Source organism: Centruroides sculpturatus, unplaced genomic scaffold (genome assembly GCF_000671375.1).
Source record: "Centruroides sculpturatus isolate CEXI.00-Female unplaced genomic scaffold, Cexi_2.0 scaffold514, whole genome shotgun sequence".
Lineage (NCBI taxonomy): Eukaryota > Metazoa > Arthropoda > Arachnida > Scorpiones > Buthidae > Centruroides > Centruroides sculpturatus.
Genome location: NW_019384787.1, coordinates 503,756 through 524,860, shown reverse-complemented (window position 1 = coordinate 524,860; position 21,105 = coordinate 503,756).

Genomic DNA, 21,105 nt, shown 5'->3' with positions numbered 1-21,105 from the left:
GTAGGAGCTTCTACACTGGGCACATCACCTAGAATATCCTGTATTATGGTTTTGATATCATGCCTCAAAGGCGCTGTCTGTAACTGCCGTTGTAGCCAGGGCTCCATGAGTTTGTCTCCCATCTTCATAAAGAAATCTCACCGGGACATTGGTTTTTTTTTTTGTTTCTGACGTTATTAGAGACATAGATAGCATAGCTGTTTATTGCCAATAGGTTTAGAATATTATAAAACACGCATAGTGGCCACCTTTTGGTTTTGTCTCATATTTGAAGACATTTGATCTATTGTGTCTACCACACCCTTTGTACTATTATAAAAATGTATTATTTTGTGGTTTTCCTGTATTTTTATCAATGTTAAGTTGATCATGAATAGTCGACAAAATGTAAACAACTTTATTTGGCTTGGCTTTGTACGAAACTAATGTCTTATTGCCATCATAAAAAAATATTGAAGTATCAATAGCGTGTGATTTAGAATTTTTTAATTTTTCAGGAATTTCTCTTTCGTTACTTCTAAGAGTGCCAACTAAGGTCAAATTATAAGGTGACTTCAATAGTTCACCAAACATATAGATGTGAACCTGTTATCCATAGTAATGTTACAGTTTGTTCCATGTAAAATAGATGTTATTTCCTTTACGAAAAACAGCCAATATTTATTTCTGAGGATCAGTACCTTTTCCCAAATAGGGAATGGCATTTATCACGTACTAACTGTTTACATCTGCAGCCATAACAATGTACAGTACATAATGTACATGACTTTGCAACAAAGTTACATAGTAACTAAACTTTTGTCAAGCAGACTACGGATGGCCATAAGTCAATTTCTAATTGACGTGTGAACACAATTACATCACACACGGCACTGTTTATTCAAATTATTAAGGTAGAAAAAGAATGACCGGCAGGAAGCGCGGGAAAGTTTCTGAATTTCACTTTCAAGCATAGATGCGTCGTCGTGTGGACAAATGATTAGTTATCTAGAGTTAAGCAACACTATTATTCATTTAAAATATGTAATTTGTACTATATTCTCAATTATTATAAAATATTAATTTAAATGACTGAAAGTTTTCATTTCAATTATTTTATTTTAAATTTTAAAGTAAGTTTTTAATCCACAAACAACATATTACAACAGATTTATTCTGGTAAACATTTACATCCAAACAACACCAGGGTGAAGTCAACAATGTACCTAGAACCTGTTACTGGTGTGAGTTATACAAAGGATAAAGTACATCACAGACGTTTTTGAACAGCTTAAAGTTCTTCCTCAGGTGATACACAGAATAACTGATGGAACTCTGAATAAATAGAACACAAAGATTTGAAAATTAGATTGAATCCATATATCTTGAAATCATTAATTGCTAACATCAACTACTCACACGAATGTGCATGTCCAACATAATGATTTCAAGAGACGTGGATGTGATCTAATTTTCAAATCTTCGTGTTCTGTTTATTCTGTGTATCACCTGAAGAAGAACTTTAAGCTGTTCAAAAACATTTATGATGTACTTTATCTTCATATAACTCACACACGTAACAGGTTCAAGATATGTTGTAAATTAATTCTGTTTAATAAGTCACATTATGTTATTATACAACCTGTCAGAAAACAAACTTTACAACACAGTCTAAACATTGGTGCTAATCCAAGAACCATGCTTTAATGTTGTAATTACAAGCACTATTTAACTTTTGAAAAATTCAAAATTCTTTAGTCAGAACTTATAAAATACAGTACAAAGATACTACATTTTATTTCTAAATTGAAAAAGTTAATGATATTAGCTTTTGTACTACAAGGATAGATTTTATTTTGAAATTAAAAATCTGAAACTTCTTTAATAAAGATTAACACATTACAGTATAAAGATATATTCTATTTGCCATAGAATATGCAGTTTTCATCAATTTTATCATTTCTTTAGTGAATATTTTTGATACTATAGTAGAATACTGTACATGGCTATATTTTAATTACAAACTATGAAGCAAATATATTGTCTGTTTTTTTTTTACTGTTCAGCTTAAGATAAACATTACTGTTTATGGAAAAGTTTTACCCACAAATTTGAATTTTACCAAATATTTTAACTAGAACTTTAATTAAAATAAACAGATGACATATCAACATTTATTTATGATATTTTCAATAATTTTCTCTCATCCACTCTTTTAACATCAAATTGTCTCTACAAAATGTATCTAAAAGATTCAGTTACATTACAAAAGTTATTGCAAACCCTTCATAAATTTATATTTTCATCATTATTTTATCTACTAACGTCACACAGCCTCAAATTCTCAGATGTTTATACTTGGCTCGTCTGCAATTTTGAAGCCAGTTAGCTCTCTTAGTGGTTTGCTTCTTATAATAATAGTCTTACATTATCAGTTATTTACAACTGTAAGGAGCAAATTTACTTCCTTTATATTAAACTAAACTTTTGTAAGCAAACATACAGATTTTAGGTGTTCATTGTTTTAGTATTAATCTTACCTAGTCATTATTTAAAAATATGAATTAGACACATTATCAGATCTCTACCTACATAAATTGAATTCTTTCACTTACTTTTCAGGTGTACACATGTGCAAGTAAACCTTTTTGACAATAAAATGCTTAAAAGAAAGTCACAACTGTCACAAAACATATCCATGTCAAGAGACCATTGGAAAGCTTATTACTTTACAACATACATAAGCTTAAGCTACCTTAAAACTCAAACCCTCAATCTTTTCTCCTGATTTCATCCCCAACAAATCACCAAACTCTTTGATCAATATGTACGAAATTTTGCACAGATACTCTCTGCCACCCTGTGGGACACATGCTAATCTATAACAAAAACAACTCAGCCCCTTTCTTAGTTCCCGGGCAATGCTGGGCATTCTTTGCTAGTAATAAAGAAAAGGAAATAATATGAAAAGTAGGACAATCACTAGTGGATAATCTGATACAACAATCAGACAACATATACGATACATAACAGACAATGAATATATCTATGACTTACACCAAGATGTCTTATGCTGACAACCCTCCTTGTTTTTCTTGGTTCCTTTTTTTCTTTTTATTCTTACTTTATTCACAATTTTATTATAGTTTATTTTATTATACATTGAATCTATTTTACATGGTATTTATCTCTGTATTGAATTTTGTAATATTTTATGCATATATATACTATGTTTAATATCTAGTTAAAATATTAAATTGTCTACATTCAAAATAATATCTCAAATTTTTTAAAAAAAGCTGTAAGAACATTACTTAGAATTGTCAGTTCAAACCTTCTAATTTTATATGTTTAAAACCTAACACAGGCCTGTGAAAGAAATCAATAACATTTATTTGAATAGTGCATTGCTGAAAAAAGGTACATAAGATGTTGTTCAGTCATAAAACTTACTGTTTAGTTAATTTATCTAAACAATAACAAAACAGATGCTTGTGAATTAACATATAACAAACAACATTACAAATTTTCTGTAGTAAAAATACTTTTGACAACATTATTAAGACTTCATCAGTTACAAATATTTAAATAAAACATTTGGCAAAAATTTCAAAATTCTAGAAATTTTTGCTTCAAAATATTACTTTTAAAAAACTTTTGCAGGATGCTCTTGTAAATATTTAAAACAAAAATACATATATAAAAAAATTAATACAGAACACAACAATAAACATAAGGAATACAATTAAAAAATAATTGAAGTTTGTGCCAAATATTGTTTCAATCTCTATAACTAAGTAAGCTTTAATTAAATAAAATGTAAGTAGACAAAAGTACTTTTGTTACAAAAGGTTTATTATAATTTTTGTGTTATACATTAAGTAGTAGACTTAATTATGTGAAATTCTGACATTGTATAACACATTAAACAATGTTGCAAATATGGCCGCGTTTCTTTATGCAGCGCTCGAGAAGTGCTTTACAGCGAACCCTCTGAAACCTGTTTCTAAATGTAGCACTGCAATGTAGCGAACCGTTTCTAAACGTTTGCTGCAAGAGGTCGCTGCAGGGAAGATAAAGCAGCTTTTACATCCGCTACACGTGTAAAGCAAAATGGATGCTTATGTGTATAATATGATATTATGTTGTAAAAATAAAAAAGTCAAAGTGACTGTTGATAAAAATATTATGGAAAGATTAAGAAAAATTAAATTTTATGAAATGACTCTGAAAGTTATCTAAAGAATAAGAAAATACTATATTTTAAATATAATTATATATCTTTTATCTCTTTACTTTGTTCACATTTATGGAAAGATAAATGCTCGATTCTTTATATCTCTTTATTTAAATATTGTAGTTCTTTAACTAAAGCACTATTTTCGGCTGTAACTGGAATTAAAGGATAGATTATGACGTCCATGTTTCGCTCGAGCGGAAAGCGTTTCTAAACTATGATGCAGCGACGTGTAGCGATAGCTGCTCGTGACATCATTTACGCTGCACTCTCGCTGCATAAAGAAACGCAGTCTACGCAACACAGCCAGCAATTCACCCAGGCCATGCATTGCATTTCTGCAACACACACTATATATTAAAATCTGTTCTGTAGAGCAACACACTAGCCATATAAACATAATAGAAATAGAGCATGGCCTGTGAGAATGGAAATTGCACTTGGCCCAGTAAATTTTTATGATAGAGTGCTAATAGAAATTTAATTGTTTTCCCTATACACTATGAGAAATATGCAAAATTTGTTTTTTCTGATGATTTTCTTGCACTATGAACATCAGTACAATATCAGGAAAATATAAAGCACAAAAACAAATAATTGAGAAGCAATCTTTATTTTCTTTTAGTGAATGAAAACAGTAAAACAACAGTAGGCCTAAGTATATTATTTTAGTGATTATTCTATTTTTGTTGGATTTGTAGTGGTTCATTTATGCAACCTATAATTTATTCATTTATATGGTAGATGTTCTGTTGAATTTAGAACCTGATGAGCGTAAAAGATGGCCTAACACAATCAGGAAAAAAAAATCATTCAGGCCACGTGTTCCAATTCCACAACATGCCTAAGAATTGAGAAAAAAAAGTTTTTCAACAATAAAGACAAAATTATATTAATGACCATAATTTTTGTGCTATTTTGTCCATAACATGAGCATGGCCTGGTGTGATATCTTATGCCCCTCTATAGAGCTAGTAAAACTGAGTAGATCACCACCTGTCCACAGGCAAAAAAAACTGCTTTGGGAAAACATGCATGTCTTTGGTTGGATACACACTGAAACACAGTGCTTGTTTTCTTCCTGTGATAATGAACCACAGCTTTCTGCCACACAAAATTTCAAAAAATAACTGTTGTGTGGTCAGTTGTAGTGTTCCCTATATTACTGCACAGCCAGGTATGAAGTTTTATTCGTTCCCAACTGAACAATACCCTGGCAAAAAAGCATTAAACACATTATATTATTATGCATTCCACTAAAGTACATGATTATGTGTTGCTTTATAAATTTATTGTGTTCAAATTGCTAGCAAATTATTTAAATATGTAAACATTATAAAACAACTTCAAAAAACCAAAATTAAAATATCAATTTTTTTAAATTTGATTACATGACAAATGGAAACGCCTTGTATCCTTACTTGTTTCTAATTGTAAATGCATGTCATTCATTCTCGTATTGATAACCATGCAAGTATTGAAAGAGATATCTTAATTTCAACGTGGTAGGGCTTCTTGGAAACACTGGTTTGGGAAACAACTTCTCCAGTGATGATAGTTGAACCTCGATTCACATTTGGATCTGTATTCTAGTCCAAGGAAATTTCTATTAGTTTGGAAACGTGTCCACATTTAAACAGTTTCTCTCTTTTTTTTTTTTAAATTACTTTTCTCAAGAATTTGGTAGAGATTGCATCAAAACCGCGCTGCCCTCTCAGAAACATTATTTGTTCATTCCGAAAAGAAGAAGCGCATGCTACCCAGGTTTGTTCCAAGCCTTACTAAAAAAAAGTACTAAAACAAGTACTAGATAACAAAAAAGGAACTAAGTTTTTTTAAAAAATTGACCAGTAATGTGTGTTAATATTTTTTTAAAAAAATCAATATTAATATTGATAATACGACATACGTATGTGCAGAATCAATACATTAGATCAAAATGATCTACAGTCACTTCTCGACTTACGTCCGAAGTTGCAGAACCGAACCCCGTAAGGCAAGAAGTGACTGTATTGACTAATGCAGACATTACTTTGACCGTAAACTGCTGAATGTATGTATATACTATATATTATTTAAATATATACTAATAATATATAAATTTATAATTTATCAAATTTCTATTTATTAAAATATATATAGTGTTACATGTAACATACAAAATTCTACAGGATAAATTCATATACAGGTAACCCCCGTATAACACGGCACTTCTATAGCACGGATTCACTCTAACACGGTTCGAGAATTGGTACCATCCCCCATATAACACGGTACTTTTATAGCACGGATTTACTCTGACACGGTTCGAGAATTGGGTAAAACCCTCGTACAACATGAAATGTAATAAATTTTTACATACTTAAGTAATAGTTCACGAAAATTATTATTTTCGTGAACTATTAGTACTTAAGTATGTAAATTTTCTCTTCTCGCCTTCTGTCGATACACATGGTCCTTCTCGAAACTTGTTTCAATGTTGCCAGATCGCGACGCTTCTGCTTCTGATGTTGCCGAATGTTTTTCCCTTATTCCATACTTGCTTTATTCTTCATAAGTGCTTAGCACCATATAAGGAAATTTATAAAGACCTTTTAACTAGAAGCAAGCAATCTAAAATTACATACATTTTGCAAAAGGTAAAGCATGGATCTGAAGATAATGCAGAAAAATGCTCAGAGGATAAGGATAACTTGCCAAAAAGAAAACGCTCTCGGTTAATTAATAGTGTTTTTAGTGATGACGAAGAAAACATTGTTTAATTTATATTAATATGTATCACTTAAAAAAATTTTAATGAAGATATTTATCTTAATTATGAAAATATACTAGCATGTTTTTTAATTTTTGGAACCTAACCCTCCTTTTCGTATTAGTTCTTTGTTTCGTATAACACGGATTCGCATAACACGGCAATTTTTTGGAACGTAACTACCATGTTATACGGGGGTTACCTGTACTGCAAGAATGTTATTATTCGTCAACAACAATCAAATGAACAAAATGTTGAAACAAAAGTAATGAACATGAAGTACTAAACTTTAAAATTATCACATTGAAAAGTCACTGGTAAGATCATCATCATCATCAGAATCTTCCTCACTAGAATGTTTTTGTATGGTTGAAGCAGATGATGGTTTCCAAGTGTAACATTATATCATTGTTGCTGTTAAGTAGCTCCTTTGCTAATAACAGTGCTTCACAGGAATTGGTAAGAACTCAATTTTATAGTTTAGTTTTTATTAAATTTAATTGCAAAAAAATACGTTCAACTGCTGCACTTGAATGAGGAAACAATAACAACATCTATTTACTGCTAAAGTAAAGTAAAAAAATATAGAATAAAAATGAATGTCTTGAAAGGTATTAAATTGAAAGGAAAGGTATTAGGATTTCACGAATAGTACTAGGAAAATGGTGTTGGGCATCTTGGTACTGGAACAAGTAAAAAAATACTAGATTAGTACAAAAGTACTAGGTGGAACAACACTGGTGCTGCCTTTGTAGCCCTGATTTCGTTACCCACCGCTAGAAGCGCTTCAATCTAGTTTCACTGTTCCTTCCACTAGCTCTATTGTCTCAATGTGTTAAACAGTTGTATACAAATTTACTTCATTATATCATGTTGTATTTGTCAGGCCACACTAAAAACCATAAAAGACTGCATAATGTAGTTTACAACTAACCCTGTTAACAAAAATTTAACAAAAAACAAAAATTTAAAATATATATATATATATAATATTTTAAAAGAAAGAATTTTTTACATGAATGGAAAAATATTTAAATTATTATTTTTTTAAAATAAAATTGTTCTAGATAATTTGTTTCCACATATATAAAAATGCGCTGGAGTAACATTTAAGGTAATTTTCTACTCGTTTTTTCGGGAGATAAAATAAAAAAACGTATAAATAATTATTTTGAAATGATTTTTATAGATTTAAATAGTTTAAAAAAACATTAAAACAAGCAAATTATATAAAAAAAATTACGTTTCTTTTTTTATTTAAATTGTTGAAGTGGGAAAAGTTACAAGAATAAAATTTCAAGGATAAATCCCCACCGGTTGTAAGAGGGAAAAAGAAAAAAAACCGAGTGGAAATGCTTTTAAGTTGCGGAAATTATCATTTATTTTGGAGGGAAAATGTATTAAATGTTTTATTTATTTCGAGAACTTCACTGGAGTATTTATTCAAGACAATATTGAGATAATGTCCTAAAAACAAANAATAAGGTCCATTTTTTAATAAGAATAATAATACTGTAAATATCATTAAAATATATTTTTCCCATATTCTATATACTTTTATCAACTTTTCTACATACTTTTATCAACTTTTCATTTTTGTTCAAACATTTGTCATACTGCTAAAAAGTTTTTTAAATTCCGACTTCAAAGAAATCTACTGCCTGCCGCCAGAAGACATTAGGCCACGCCCCTTGTCTTGTATGGCACAGCAGAGTTTTCTCAAGGTCACACAATAAGCATCAGAACTGATTGTTGTGCCTCTTGGCATAAAATCCACTAACAAAGTCCCTTTCCTGTCCCAAAAGACAGTTACCATGATCTTTCGTGCTGAATTTGAATAACAGATCGTATCTTAGTTGGTGGGTGACTCAATTTTCTTAAACATTATAAACTTCTACAGCTCAGCACACAGACAGACGATACAGCTGCAAATGGCATCTAAATATGTGCAAAGCATGCTGAAAGCAGATGCTCATGCACACTGCTGCAATCGCACGTCATTCTCACTCTTATTCACAAACAGACCTTATGTAAAAAACAGCCCTCGTATATTGTAAAAAAATTATGAAAAACTATTTATAAAACAAAAAACCTCTGTATATGAATAAATATTAGCTTGTTCTTATACTACTGGTAATTTCTGTATATATAAAATTATGTCCACAGTAAATATATTATTATTAAAGACAAAAATTTAATTATCAAAGCAAAATTTTTTAAACCAGAACAAATTCATGGTTTTATACAACTTTATAAAAAAATTAACAACATAAAAGACTATAATAATCTGTGCTTAAATTGNAAATGGTATCTAAATATGTGCAAAGCATGCTGAAAGCAGATGCTCATGCACACTGCTGCAATCGCACGTCATTCTCACTCTTATTCACAAACAGACCTTATGTAAAAAACAGCCCTCGTATATTGTAAAAAAATTATGAAAAACTATTTATAAAACAAAAAACCTCTGTATATGAATAAATATTAGCTTGTTCTTAAACTACTGGTAATTTCTGTATATATAAAATTATGTCCACAGTAAATATATTATTATTAAAGACAAAAATTTAATTATCAAAGCAAAATTTTTTAAACCAGAACAAATTCATGGTTTTATACAACTTTATAAAAAAATTAACAACATAAAAGACTATAATAATCTGTGCTTAAATTGTTATTTCTGGGTAACAAAAAGACTATTCATTCATGGTTGGTGATTTGATTTTTGTCCTTATATTACAATAGGAATCTATGAGCATTGTGTGATTACTCTGACAACATTAATACTGTGATAAGACCTCCAAAAACTTAGTACTCATAGATTTATATTCATACTATTCATTCAAGTTAAAATTTAACTTTATTTTTAAATTTAAAATTTAAAATATTTCCTTATAATATTGACATTTTTAGAGATTAACTGAATAATCTTAATTCCTAAATGCAACAAGCAAGAATTTAACACATTCCTTACAGCATTTTTAACATAATTTATAACTTATAAAATTAAATTTTAATGATACTGATTATGAAGTATGTGCCTATTAAAAATATTTAACATAATAAAAATTTCATTTTAACATTATTATTTTCATTATGTTATATGTTATTATTACAGGAAATCCTTGTTAATTCAAACTCAGTTCAAAACCATGTTATTCATAAATGTACTGTACCTTTTGTCCCGACCCAGGAAATAGGGATTTACACGTTAAGGAATTCAGTTAGTTTAACATACGGCTACTTCAAAATTCAAAGTGAAAGTTCTATCAAAACTGCAATATGGGTATGTTAACTCATTTGTTTAGATCAAAGTGCCTCCATATTAAAAGAGAACAATATAACAAGAACAACTCTAATCTGGTCAATATAGCTTTGCTTTTACAGTGACATGTTTTTGGTGTCATCTTACCCATGGACTGCCTTTTTTTTCCTCTTATCTAATAAAATACGGCTGGTTTTTGATATTTCAAGATTGAACTACTAGTAGTAGATTTAGATATTTGTAGGGCTATAGGATATTACATTTGGACAAGTTATTACTTTTTGAGCTATTTTAAAAATAATTTGGGTTATATTTGAGGAATTTGCTTTACTTTTTATAAAACTTATCTGGCAACCTAAGAAGTTCTCACTGGGCATGTGCCGTTTACCTGAAGTATATATATATCATTATTATTAGTTATTAATTGGTTAAATTCCAGATACGTATACCGTCATGGCAGCTCATCTCTGATTCCAGCAAGCAAATCTCATCACAATTTACAATTCTTAAAACAATTCTTCTACATTTAACAAGAAAATTAATTACAGTAATACCCTGAACTTACGCGATAGGTGGGACCGAGCGATAACCGCGTAAGTCGGGGTATAATTTCCCAATCTGTGTAAAATCCAAGTCGGATGTATGTAAGCTAATAAATGTTCTCGTTAATCTTGTCTCGTCTTTTGATTCGTTTACAGTTACAATAAATCACCACATAGAGTCTCTCAAGGCTCCATAGATATAACAAAGACAGAAGTAAATAACAAAATAAATTGTAGCTATGTGTCAATTCCGCGCGATACGTCCGAACATGTAAGCTGAACAATAGTGTGGGGGGGAGTCAGTAATCAACAGTTACGTGGCGCTCAAACAAGAGACAAATTGACGAGATTTGAAAATCGCGTAACTCAGGGTTCGCGTAAGTCGGGGTAGCGTAAGTCGAGGTATTACTGTATTTGTTTTTGTCAACGATTAAAAAGTTTTAAAATCACAATATTAACAATTAAGTATTAGTTTATTGGATGCTTTCACATCAACAAAGCAGAGAGCACGCAATGCCCCGTACACAGAGTGATGTCTGCGGTGGCAAACTTTTCTTTTGTGTAGTCAGAGCATTGAGAGATTGCACTTGTTCGGTACAGTCGACCCCCTATAACGTACGTTCCTATAACGACAATTCCTATAACGTAGCGAAAAAATTGTAGAAACTTTCGTATAACGTACCTCCTATAACGTCGTTTAGCGAGAAGACTGATAGAGTCTGGACCAATAGTGGATGAGCAGCCGAACTACTTACCTCCGACCCTGCGCCACACTACGGAGCGGCTAAATTGAGTTTGCTATCATCTGTTTAGTATTATATATAAATTATATATAAATTAGGTACTGTACATATAATTATATATTAATTATATATAAATTAGGTACTGTATATATAATTATATATTAACTTAATTTATTGTAACTTTATTATAATTATATATATGCTTTCTGCCGCCTGGCAACACGCTACGGAGATTTTAGGCTAGTAAGTTGAGTTTATTATCGTCTGCACAGTATGTAAATTAGGTACCGTAAGTCTAATACAGCACTAATTTTATACATTTCTTGTGAAAGAAACACTTCTTATTCAACGGCCATAAAAATTATTTATATTAATGATGTCTCCAAAGGTCAAGTTATTTTTCTGCGAAAAATTCGTTATTAGAAATCGCGGCCGCCGTTTCATGTGCTGTTCCGCGATGAAAACCAGCTTTAAGCAACGGCGTAGTCGAACGGTACACACTCGGTAAGTAATCCTATAATTTTTTGTTTATAGCATAGTTTATACGGATTATTCCCAAAAAATTATACGTGTTTTGGAAATGTTGAGTGGAATTAGTCTAGAATCGGTTAATTTTATAGAAGAAAACCTTTCGAACAGCCTTAGTCCGTAAAGTTCCCACCTATCGGGCTGCGATTGGCTCATGTATTTAATCGTTCTTACAACGTAATTTTCGGTTAGCGTGGAACGTATCTAAGCGTTATAGGGGGGTCTACTGTATTGTCTCTATTTTAGGAGAGATAGGGTGACATCAGGGTTGTTACCTGGCATGTATTGGGTCAGCCAAATTGGGTATTTTTCAAGATGAATCAGTCTAGGCATTTGTTTCATTCTTCTTTCCTCAAAAAAGTTTACTTAATTGTACATTTTAGAAAACCTAGTTTCAGTGAATGAATTCAAAAACTGATTAACTTGTGATTATGATGATATTTGTTTGGCTCGTTGCATCATTTAGTGTTAAATTGATGGAATTAAAGCATTTTACGAGGCATGCCAATTGCGAGAACCATAAAAAAGAAGTGCATCTTCTCATTTACCTTCCCCCTGCCCTGGTCATTGCATCAAACAATGAAGCAATTTCCAAAGATGGCAACTCTAAGTGACACGATGGGATAGTTCTTTGAGTAAAACTGAATTAATTAGTTGTAATTTCTTTGGAGTAGTATTGCAATATTAACTTTATGTAAAATAGGGTTACAAATTTGTCTTTTTTTAAGTACACAATAAAAACATGTATTTCCACATAAATGGAAAATTTTTGGGTTTGTTTCGAAAGATTGATTCTGGATTTCCCAATTATTTTCCATTCTTAAGCTTCATGTTTATTAATGAATGTACTGTGCTCCTAATGTAAATCATTCATTTTTCTAAACTAAAATAAACTTTAGAAACTATTCAAAATCCATCCAATAAACAAAACGTTGATCATAAATACACCTAACTAACCTTAATAATGCTTTGCAGTTATTTTGTAATGTACCATAATCACACCAGAAAAAGGCTTTTTCTGAAAACATTTTGTGGTACATTACAAAATAATTGCAAAGCATTATTAAGGTTAGTGAGGTATTTATAACTATTGAAAATAATCAGAATTGGAAATCTTATCAGAATCAGAAGAAATTTTGGTATTGTTCCATCACTAGTATTAGAGCTTCATAATTTGTGTATTAAACAATTAAACAAAAAGGATCTTATTTTTGTAAAGTTTCTAAATAAGAAAGCATCAGACAGCAATTCAGTGTTTACAATAATTAACTGACTTTTGGACCAATCTGTATATAGAGCTTACAAATCTGATGAAAAATAATATAGAATTTGTAGTATTTTCAGAGACATTTTAAGATTAAAGAAACTCATTATGCATGCTTAATAAATATGCAAAAATCTCAAGAAAAGTTAACTAATGTCAACTTTAGCAAATCAGATGAGAACATTTAAAAATGAATTCTTCAACAGAACTGCACAAATTTTTAGAATTTTACATTTGGAATATAACTGCAGACATTTTCTATACAGAAATATGCAGTTCAATTTCAATTTTAACACACATTTAAATATTTGACCTCAGAGAAAAAATTTTGCAATTCTAAAATTTACAAGCAAACCCATTACACTTTCCCATTGCATTACAATACAGGTCATCCTAAATATAAATGAGAACTATCATGTGCAAATACTATGATAATTGATCACAGCCAATTTACATTATAAAAGAATTTATTATAACTTTAAAAAAAAGAAATCTTCAGTTCTATTCTGATAACTCAAAATCAATTAATTTTCCTTAAGAAATTTCATTAAAAACATATTTTATTTTGTTGTATCAAAAAAAAATAGACATTTTATAGATACACATTAAAAAGTAATTAAATATATAAATAAAATTAAAACTTAAAAGCTTATAAAGACACTAAATAATCCAAAATGTAGAAAATATTCATTAATTTAGCATAAGTAATCACAACTTGGCATTATTATGCAAAAATATATATTATCAATAAATATTTAGGTTGAATAATCTTACATATCTGCAGTTAATTAAACTAATGTACAAAATTAATTAATTTTAAATTATGTTAGAAAAATATTTCTTGTAAATATCTGAAGATGAATGAATCTATTAAATTTGATTTACTGAATTACAGGGACATACTTAAAACATAAATTGATGTTTCTATTTCCTAACCTTTCCAATTTTTATAGAGCTACAAGGGAAAAAAGAAATTCACACATTTTTAATAGAAAACCCATTCAAAAAGACAACTTTTAAGTATTCACACTTTCAAGTATTGTATGAGGACAAACACTTCAAATTAATTGATTTCACTCAAAAACAACTCCAAAATTTTTGGTTCTAAAGTTTCTTTTATCAATAAACTACTTATATACATTATGAATTTGATTCAAATAATGAATTCACTATTATATACATACATCTTTTAAGCATAATTTGAAAATATCTAATAAAAAGTATCTGATAATCATCTCTGCATCAAAAAACACAAATAAATTAAAATCAAGTTATTTGATAGAAACATAAATTACATTAAAACTTCATTCATTTTACTTTAGAACAAAGATTGCTTTATTAAGCATTAACCAGAAAAAAGTAAAAAATAGATTTATTTTTTCTAATTCTCTACAGTAATTTACTAGACTAACATTCTGCAAAATTTGTTTTTAAATTATTATTGGTTAAACTCTACATCACATAATGAAGAGTGCTCATTATGAATTTATTTTCATTTCATATATCATTGACCAGTTAAATACAACAAATCAATCTGATTAAATATTTTAGTGAGATGTTATTAGTTTTACGTCAAAGATCGATTAACATTTAATCAATTACACACACAACCATTACACATCCAAAAAATCCAGCAGAGAATGAACATTTTCGACAGTCTTAAGCCACCATCTTCGGTTCTGAGCGGGCTTTCGAAGGTAGAACGACCCAATAACAGAGCATTCATTCTCGCTTACTGTTTACTCTCTGCTGGATTTTTGGGTACGTAGCAGTCACATATTTAAATCATCCAGTTATAATGGTTATTTTTAAACTTAACAAATTAAAAACGAAGAAACAAAAATTTTTATTTTAACTTTTAAATATAAAATACTTTAAATTATTTTGCTCGTTATAATTGTGGAAATCTATAATTATTGGAAAAATAAAAAGGCAGTAAAAATATAAAATGCAATCAATAATAAAGTCACGTTCGGTACTAAAAAATACTACAATTTTTTATAAGTTTATTCATCAATTAAAACAATTCTTTTCGTCTTCCAATTTTATGTTTTTCTCCAATAATTATTACTTTTCGTCTCCTTACATTTAAATAATACAGTAGTAATATCAATATAAAGGAAATATATTTTTTCAATTTCATTCAGATTTTTCCTTCTTTAAAATGCAATTACAATGCATCAGACTCTATCAATTTTTATGTAAATAAAAAAAAAAAGTATAAATTATTGTATTAACTATATATATGTAATATATAATGTACAGTACATAGCTTTAAAAAAATACACGCACGATTATTTTTTTGTTATATATGGGACTGTAATGGTGAGATTAGAGAGAAGCATCCGACAATAGGTTACAATTTTGCAGGCGACAATAGGTTTGGTAGGATTGCAATCCTACAGAAACAAATAAATAAATGGAAATTACGCAACGAAAACGGATGAGTAAAACTTAAAGTCGGAAAAAAATCGTTAATATTTGCTGATTAGTTGCAGAGAGATGAAAAGAATGCCGGCAATAAGCGGAGATGAGGAGAAAAAGGAATCATCTTGAATTTTGCAAAGGAGAAGAGAATGAAAAACGCAATGAAAAGCTTTTCCCGTTATTATTTATATTTGTAGCATAATTTTCGGATGTAAAGTGGAATGCAGCTCACCTCTCTTGCCTTTGGCCGGATCGATGATGGTGAAACTAAGACAGAATGGAAAGACCAAGAGCAGCAGCAGCAGACACGACCAGAGCATCTTGAAACAGCATAGTTTATAGCATTAATACTTTAATACTTCCTGGCACATTTCTTCCTTCCCAATATACTTTCGTTTATCTTTTTCCCTTGGATGCTGGAGAACTTTTCTTCCTCTTCACCGGAACCAACGACAATTTCTCCTTCACCGACCGACTTCCGTCATAGCTGCGACGCCTGCCGGACGAAACTGTAACTAAGGGGAAATGCGCTAAAATGGCGAATTTTTTTTTTATTTTTTAATTTTTGTTTTATTTTTCTGTTCTTGTAATTTTTTGGAATTTTTTTATTCGTTTCTATCCTTTCGAGTTATTAAATTATGGTGAAGTAATCTGGAAACGAGAAAATGTAAAATGAAAAGCTTGACTTTTAGTCTCTTCGAAAATCATTTATTTCATTTCTACCAAATAATCGTCTTTAAATCTTAAAATTTTTCGATCGTCGACTGGATTAAGCCATCGCCTTTGATTATTTTTCTAAATGTAATTAAGGATTTTCATGCAAAATTTATACAAAACTTGCCTAATTCGAAGCTACCAACTTAAACTTAAATAATTGTAATTAAGCGTTATCTTTTAGCTTCCCAATTACATTTAAAATATACACAGACGTAAATGTCTTTGTCTTCTTTTTCCCCTTATAGAGGTTACGATCCGTGTCTTTTCTTGTCAGCTACGTATCCGGAGATGTTTTAATGGAGTTTCTTAGTGAACGTAAAGTGTCTTCCATTAGAACGGTGCTAACAAATGCTTCGTTTTCCAGTCAATCTCGCTAAAATTAATTGGATTGTTACTATTTAGTTGCAATTAATTTAAGAAGAAAGTTTTATAATTACAAATTAATACATCCGATTTCAATCTTTGACTTTATACTTATTAATTACCATTATAAAATTACAGCTAGAAAGCATTAGCACTTAATTATAATTAAGGGCTAATTTTCTAGCTCATCATTATGTTTGAGTATAAGAATCTTCTACAGAAAATTATTATTATTAAAGGCGAACCTTTAATCTCAATAAATTTAATTGTTAAAGCAAGTCGTTTGATTAAAATAATTTAATTACGCTAAAGCTTGGAATTTAATCGCAATTTACTCGTATTTACATAATCTTATTTTATTAATATTTAATATTACTAATAGTAAATGTATAATGTCAATTACGACTAATTAATTGAAGATATAATTGCAATTAAAATAAGATATTTAAATATTTAAATAAATAACGAATCTTGTTTTTTATTATTCTAATTACATTTTATAAAACGTTTTTAAATATAATTAAATCAATTAAGATTCACAACTGTAATTAAATTTAATTAAAATTAAAAGAGTTAATTTGTATAATATTAAAGTAATGAAATCAAAATGCTATTGTTATTAATATTCCTATAATCTAATTACTATTATTTANGGGCCCACTTGGAAGGGGGCCCAAAATGCAAGTATTTGTTTTATTATTTTCCCAAACCTAATTAATTAAGGGGCCTAAATGCAAATTCTTGCACAGGGCACAGGAATGGCTAGTTACGACACTGAATAGTGTTAATGTTAAATATTATTTTTATCTATATTTTTTATAATCCAATTGTTGTTACATAATTAAACTTAAATTTCTTATTTCTCCTCTTATTTAATTATATTTTACTATAATATATCAACAATTTTAGAGGTCCAACTCATTTTAAGTATCTAAGATTTAATGGCGATTAATGCATACCAATTAACTAACTGTCGATTATCTTAATTAAATCGTCTACAGAGATTGGGAGTTTTCTCTTAACGATTAACTGTCTATTAATAATAATAATTAAGTGGATGTTACTCGAGACTGAAAGTTACACGCTACAATTATTATTGAACTAAATCGCTAATTATGATTATGAACAAGCACATTGTGTTAATTGTAATTACTTTCTTGGATGTTGATCAAAATTGAATTCAAGCATTATAAAAGCACGTGCAATAGTCCTATCGTTATCTGATGACGATTTTCGTATAAAATCTCAATCTTCCTATAAAATTGACTTTAATTAAGCGAATTTGGGTGCTACTATAGTGAATATTCTGTACAGGTTACCGAGGATTCCCTCGAAAAATATTTGAAGTCAACATTGAACACGGGCCCCTAATTCAAACTTAGGGCAACACTGGGTATTAATTCTTTTCTAATACTGTACATAAATCAATCTGCATTAATGATGTAGCAGCCCTATTGAATTATATTATTAAGATTATAAGCTTAGTAACATTTACTTGTTAAAAGAAAACTGATTAATCTATTTAATTAAGAGATAAACCTACTGTTGCAAAATTACATTAAGAAATTATAAGCATGATATTATAAGAATCTTCAGCACAATGCCACTGTAGCAATATTATTAAACTTCTAGTTGTAGCACTATAGGAATCAAACACTAGACCGATATAATTGGATATCATACTGCTAGTGTTAGTACCACTAGATAAGTGAGTTGCTTATAGACGTAAGTTTATTGGGCTGCAATTTGAAAAAATTGTAAACCTATAAATTCCCACTGTTGTCCTTCTGTCTTTCCTTAATTTTGAGAATGGAGTTAGACAGATGAAAGCCGAGACTAGATATGGAAACCGTAGGAACAGGAGGCCCAAATTAACTATATAGGAACTTCCGATGCGAACATGAAGTCACGTTATTTCAATTCAAAACTTTCCCTTGAAAGCAGTTAATAGATGACCTGCACGACTTTATTGTTAAAGGAAAAGTATGATGTACCGGGGCAAGAAAGTACAGTACTAATTTGAGGAGAGCATTTTAAATTAAATAAATTAAAAATATAATTAAAAAATGNTTCAACATTACGGATTCAAGACTCCAGGACCCGAAAGGAGGAGTATCGATGGGCTTTTAGCGTTTTTGGCACCTATTGCCGCCATACCAATAATAACGGGAGCTACACTTACCGGCTTAGCAGCCATTCTTCCAGTCATGACATCTCAAAATAGGCCTATTACCATGGGTAGGAGAAAGAGGGACGTCGAACACATCCTCTTCTTGACGTTGACACAGGCTGCAAACCGCACCGTTAAGAGAGATGCCAGGAGAAATTTCCAAGATTTAGACATCATTCAGAAGTATTTAAGACAAGTTAAACCCCACGACGACTATAATGAAGAAGTATTAGCGACTTATCTCGGTTGTAGTGGCATGTTGGACAAAATTAAATAAATTAAAAATATAATTAAAAAATGCAGCCCGGCATTGTGATAATGACACTTGTTTATAAATCTTAAATCGGTCATTAGATAATTCTTATTCTATTTAGCCTAATGGCTTTTACACTGAGTTTCTCTCCTCCTGAACCTAAACACATAAATTTCCTCAAATTTATGCAGAACATTAAATATATTTTTAGTATTTGCATAAATTTTAATGCGAATACTAAAAATGCTTCAAATTTAAGTATAAAATTTATAGCGACTAAACAGTATCTTTAATTCTCTTCTTAATACATATGTAACTTTATTACTGTAGTAACAATATTAAAAATATTTTAAATAGTGTCAGTGCCGTATCTAGGCAGGTGCAACAGGTGCACCCGCACAGGGCCCACTTGGAAGGGGGGCCAAAAATGCAAGTATTTGTTTTATTATTTTCCCAAACCTAATTAATTAAGGGGCCTAAATGCAAATTCTTGCACAGGGCACAGGAATGGCTAGTTACGACACTGAATAGTGTTATTGATTTAGACTTCAATAATTAACCTATTCAAAACTTTTTATTAGATGAGTAAACATTGACTTAGGATCTAATGTTGCATGCAAAGATTACTCTAGCGTAACTTTTACCCATCGTTGCTGCAGCTGTTCTTCAAAATAATTCAACTTTTAAAGTGAAAAATCCACGCAATTTTAATATTTCGTACGTCACTTCGTCCTTTGTTAGACCAAAAACACTAAACAATACGTTACAGATTCTTGCACCATAATATTAACTGTTTACTCTAAGCGCAGTAAATGGATTGCAAGTACATGGATTTACGTTTATATGAACAAAATTATGTAAAAGTATGCAATAGTTTGTACCTTTTTTATATATTTTAAACGATAGCACTTTTTTCATAAAAGAATTCATTTGGAATTGAAAGGATAAAAGTTCTTAGAAACAGTCTTTGTATTTCTGGTGTAGAAAATGTATGTAAACGTTTGCAAATACGGACATAAACACAATATTTTTTAATTTTTAAAAAATAATTTTAAACACATTTTCTGAAAAAAAAAAAAGATTTTTTTTAAATTAAAAACTGTTTCATAAGGAATTCAAAGAGTTTTTAAGCACTTCTCGCATTAAAAGATTGCACTAAATAATTACAAAAAAAACTAATTCGCTTTATACCAGTATTTATATATATATAACCTATATACTTTTTCTGTTCGGAAGAAAATAAATGTATCTTTATAAACACAGCTTCTATAGAACCTATTGCGTGAAACAATCATACACGTTATCCAGAATATTTTCCAAGGAGTTTCACTCACGCAAATGAAAAGTAATGGACTTAAACATATCAATAATTTACAAATTTATTAAATAAAACACGAACATAAGCCGATTATCGATTAATACAAATGAATAATTTTTTTTTTATTTAAAATTATATCGACAAAATTTCATAACTCATGCAGAACTCTACGCATGACAAGATAGGGGAGGTAACTTTATTTTAAATGGTATACTGCCTATTGTAACTATTTATTAGGGCATTACCTGGGCTGCAAAAGGCATACAAAAATCGTTTCTTGCCCAAGCGATTTTGTAGTTTGAGGAAAAGTTACGAATGGACCCGAGGAACTATCATGTTTTTCACTATTGATAAGTTGGAAAGAAAGCACCGATTGTCATTTAAGTATATTTAGCCTAATGCTTAAAGTTAACTATCGAATTACTTTATTTCTATCTCTTGTTGTTTATTTTTGAAGAATGAGTTTCTTGCGTGTTTCATCGATACTTTTTCTGATGCTCTTGGCTCTTCAGATCACCGGAGAAGAATTCGGTAATTCCTCATCAAT